The 5,243-nt window shown below is 39.9% G+C and overlaps 1 non-coding gene across 1 annotated transcript; it reads right to left on the bottom strand.

Annotated features, from left to right (window-relative positions):
• Positions 1-3,702: 3,702 nt before the first annotated feature.
• Positions 3,703-3,775, bottom strand: TRNAV-AAC (transfer RNA valine (anticodon AAC)). The gene has a single exon. It is a non-coding gene; the product is annotated as a tRNA-Val (tRNA).
• Positions 3,776-5,243: the final 1,468 nt, after the last annotated feature.

Here is a 5,243-nt window from a genome sequence, read left to right as displayed (position 1 = left end):
TTGTTCTTCTCTTTCAATATTGTGTTGACTATTCTGGGTCTTTTCCCTCTCCATATAAACTTTAGAATCAGTTTGTCAATATCCACAAAATAACATGCTGGGATTTCCATTGAGATTGTGTTGAATTTGTAGATCAAGTTGGGAAGAACTGATATGTTGTCAATATTGAGTCTTTCTATTCATGAACATGGAATATCTCTCCATTTGTTTAGTTCTTTGATTTCTTTCATTGGAGTTTTGTAATTTCCCTCATATAGATCTTATACAACTTTTGTTAGATTTATACCTATTTCATTTTAGGGGATGCTAATGTAAATCTTATTGTGTTTTTAATTTCAATGCTCATTGCTGGTATATAGGAAAGTTGTTGACTTTTGCATATTAACCTGGTATCCCACAACATTGCTATAATTGCTTATGTACTCGTTACAGGAGGGGAGCTTGTTTTCCCCTGACTGCTTTTGCCCTGAACCATTCTCATGAGAACTTGCCTGGGTTTGGCATGCCAGAAAATAAATAATGTATGGAGATTAGCTGATTGTCTGTTGTTCACCAGACATGTGAGTCAGCCCAGCTGGAACATAAACAGTCTGGTCAATTCCAACCTATATTAGTAAACCATAGACTAGCACGCTGACTAGATTCTAATTGCTTTTAAGCTTGAATTTGGATGGTCTGTCAAGCAGTGTATTTGTGGCAATAGATAACTGATATGTACATTAAAATATCATTCATTTTACTCCAGCAGAATTAGCCTCTTCGCTATTCTTCAAATATACAAAGTAAATGCCACCTCAGGGCCTTTATGGGCACTATAGCCTACATCTGGAAGAACTTTACCTGGATATTCCCGTGACTCATTCATTTTCTTCCTTCAGATTTTTGCTCAAATGTCGCCAATACCCCATTTAGAAATTGAAAATAAAAACTCACCCCTAATCCTTCCAAGATTAATTGTTCTCCTTAACATTTATGCTCATATCATCTAGCATTATATTTGCAACTCAACTGTACAAATAATTCTGTAAACCTGCCGCTAGAAAGGAAAGAGATTTCTGTCTATTTTGTTCACAGCTGTTGTCCCAGTGATGAGTGCAGTATCTGACTCATAGTATACTCAAATACAATGAGTGATTAAGTTCTTATTTGTCTAAAGCAAAGAGGACACATACTTGAAGAGAGGATCGGAGAGAGAAGCCAACATCACCTTAGATCTGGCCCTCCAGAGATGTTGGGCCAGTAGAACAAAAATGGCACATTTCCCTTTTCTGGAAGTTCAAAGGAGGACCCACTTGGTGTTAGTTTTCTCCATCTCCAGTCTCTTTCCATATCTAGAACCTAGGTGGAGTGGGAGTTACCCAATTAGGGTTTTGGGGATAAGGTCACCTATACTCCAGCTAGAATAGTCTCTAAATTTAACAAGATCTATAGAGGGTCTAGATTATCTTGAACCTACTCAAGGGCAGTAGTTCGTTGATCTATATGCTGGCAAATCTGGAATTAATGTGAATGAATAAGTCTCTCAGTGTCATTTTCTCTTTGAATCTATTACGTCTTGTCTGTCTACTGTCTGATTATCTTTACTTTTTCCAGTTTCAATTTATCCCCTAAAAAATCCATATGGACCACATATCTAAATAATTGAACCAGATTTGGGGCAGAGATTTTTACTGAGGATCAGGTTAGAGGTCTTCTTACAGGTTGCTTGCCAGCCCATGGATTGACTGCCTTTAAGAGCTCTGACCCAGTCATTTATGGCCAGACGTTGGGTGTCAGCATTACATGTTAGAAAATATGGCCACCCTCCAAAAGCATATGGCACTTTTGTGATCCAGGCTGACAGTGGAGCAACATTTATTAAATGAAACTAATGACATGGGAAGCTAGTGGATTGCCAAATCTGTTACTCCAAAGTAGATATCTCGTGATCCCTTCCATCATTTTAAATTCCATATTTTAAATTTTAGGATAGTTCTAGAACCAGTCTTCATGTATCTTTGTCTTGAAAAGAGAAAATAACAGAAAAGACAAACATGCAATTAAAATCTATTTGTGACATGTTGCTACCATAGGACTTTGGAAAATTCTTCTGTTTCTTCATGGGGAGGAATTTTCTTGTATTCCTATCAGTATTACTAATGACTAAAAGAGAGTTTTATCTTCATTGACTAGAACAATCTTCTCCTGACTATTGGATTAATCTCATGAATCTCATATTCAAATATACTGTTTGACTCCTATCTTAAAAAGGCCCCAACAGTTTCCTCTAGCTACTGCCCTATTTCTCAGACGACCTCATACAAAATCTCTAGAGAAATACACAGATTTACTATCTGTAGTTTCTTTCCTCTTATTTTTCTTCAAGCTCACTACATTCAGGTTTTTTGGCACCACCACTTCCTGGAAACTTCTGGTCAGGATCACCAGTAACCTCTAAATGTCTAAAATTAATGATCTCTTCGAAGTTGTTGGCTTCTCAGGGGCCATGGGTACATTATGCTTCTTAAAACATTTTCTTCTTTTGTCTTCCAAGACACTGCTGTCCTGATTGTCTTTCTATCTCCCTGACTTCTCCTTCTCAACATCCTTTGCTTCCCCTCTTCTCACTTTTTTATAATGGGATATCTCAGGGCTTGGTCCTTTGAACTCTTCTTTATATACACTCACTACCTGGTGATTTCATCTGTTCTCATAGCTTAAATAACATCTATGTGACTACAACTCACAAATGTGTATCTGCAGTCTAGACCACTTCATTAAACTCTAGGCTGGTATATTCAACCATTCCTTAGTATTACACTTGATGGTTTTATGCTAGGCATCTAAAAGTTAGCACGTGTGAAACAGAACTCCCATTGTTTCCCTAATAATACTGCTACATCCAGTCTTCTCCATTTCAGTTAACAGCAACTCCATTCTTCCACTTTTCAGCAAAACACCTCAAAGTCATCAATGATTCTACTTTCTCTTACTCCTCACATCCATTTTCTCAGGAATTTCTCTTGAATTATCTTTAATATGTAGCTAGACTGTGACTCCTCCTCACCAACTCAATAGGACCATCCTGTCCAAGCCATGGTTACTTCTGATTGGTAGCCTGATGAGACGGACTTAATAGATCTCCTTGAGTCCATTCTTTTCTCCATACAGAACATTCTCCAGAGAGCTGGCAGAGGAGCCCTCTTAAAACACTCAGGTCAAATAAAGTTACTTCCCTGCTTAAAATCCAACGTCTCCTCATTTTATCAGAGTAAAGGCCAAAGTCCTTTAAGAAATAAGGTTCCACTTGATCTGTCCTATTCATTCTGTTACCTCTCTGCCTACACGAAGTAGTCTCCCTGGGTTTTCTCTGCTGCAGTTACAGTTGGCTTCTTGATCCTCCTTGCATACATCAACCACACCCCTGTCTTAAGGGTATTCACTCTGTTCCTGCCCACAACAGGTGGAGACCTCGGTTCTTCATTGGAAGTGCAGAATCTTCTCCAACGCAAAGGAAAGGATATAGCGCAATTACTTGTTGAACTGGCAAAGAAGCAAGCTTCAGCACTGGTCTTGTTTCATAATTCTTGTAATTGAGATTGCTGGGCTGCAAAAGGAGCGCGAAGATTGAGACTTGTCGGAAATGTAGACATATTAAGCCTTGGTGGAAAGGCAGACAAATTGAGGTAGAAAAACCCTGGCTTTCAAGAAAGACATCCCAGCTGTTTCCGCCCGGTTTCGAACCGGCGACCTTTCGCGTGTTAGGCGAACGTGATAACCGCTACACTACGGAAACTCCCCTAGCTGTCTCTCTTACAGTCCTGAATTAGTTAAAATGAATCCTAAATTTATCCTTTCCTTCCGGATATATTCTTACTTGAGGCACTGTTTTCCCTTCTACACTTTCCAATTCTTAGAATCAACAACACCTAAACTCAGTAATTCATAGTCAAGCAAATGCTACTTCCAGAGCCCCAGTTACTTTACAAGCATCAGGCAGGGAAATCTTAGGGTGGCTTCTGGGAAATTTTATTTCAAGAAATTTCTTGATAGGTTCTACGTGCATTTTTGTGCTTGTAAGACACTATGATCTTCATCTCTCGATGACTGAAGATTATCCTTTAGAAACTAGAACCGACTGGCTGAGCTCAGGGGACTTCCTCGGCAATGTAGGGAGAGACTGAGGGCCAGAGGGCAGAGTGGCGGACTGTGCCCAGCTGTCTGCCAGGCGAGGGTGGTGTGGGTGGCTAGGAAATTTGTGAAAGTGAAATCCAGCGAGGAAGTCCAGTAGACGTCAAATGAACAGCTCTCTTCTGTTCTGCATCACTCATGTTTACTGCTCTGGAACGTGTCAACTCGATGTGTGATGTACGTTAACTTCTTATAACAGGAAGATGACTTTTGTGATTTACCTAACTCTCCTTTGTTATTCACATTTCAGCCATCCTAGGTCGCTGTTCTTACCGCGGACACTGCAAGCGATCTGCCTTCTATTATGTTCTAAGGCTGAGCCAGGGGCTCAGTTGCTAAAAAGTGCTTGTCCGCAAACTAGTCGTGAGAAACTAGTTACAGGACCAAGGTTTCCGGGCCTTTGAGAAAGATCCCCGACTGGCTCCCTCTGGTGGCAGCTAAAACGTGACCTGATGGAAATACTGTGAGTAGTGGAGGAGAGAGGTGTGGTTCTCATTGGCAGGATCCTAGGCCAACATTTTTTTGCTTTGAGATCAGATCAGTAAGATAAAGAGCTATTAAGATAATGCGTATGTGTGTTTGTTAACCTTTCTGAGCAATTTGGTTTGATGTTTGTTTTAAAGAAACTATTAAATAGCCCAGTCCCATTCTGCTCACTGGAGGCATCTGATGCCCTAAAGGAACTGACAAACTAGAAGAAGGGAAAGGGGACCTAAGCTGATTATAATGATAAATTTGCACATAGTAATTTAGTTACAATGAGAATACGGCATGGAACAACAACTAGAAAAGTCACAGAGTTTTCTCACATGAGCTCAGAAAAGAAACATCCCTTCCAGGCTTAATGGTCAGGAAATACTTGCTAGTGGAAATGAGGTGACTTAGTTAATGGAAAAAAATATGAGGTGGTTGAAGAGCTTTGAATGGAGAGGGGCTTCTTGCATTGGGGTGAACATGGGACTGAGGGTGAATGCGGTGTGAGGAGCTCCAATTGTAGGTTTGAATCAGAGTAAGCCTTTACTTATTACTTTTCCTCATGGAAATTTATTCACTGCCTGTAAGTAAAATAACAT

This window comes from Equus quagga, chromosome 15 (genome assembly GCF_021613505.1).
Source record: "Equus quagga isolate Etosha38 chromosome 15, UCLA_HA_Equagga_1.0, whole genome shotgun sequence".
Taxonomy (NCBI): domain Eukaryota; kingdom Metazoa; phylum Chordata; class Mammalia; order Perissodactyla; family Equidae; genus Equus; species Equus quagga.
Note: the sequence above shows the minus strand (reverse complement) of the source record. Positions and strands in the feature narration are given on the sequence as shown.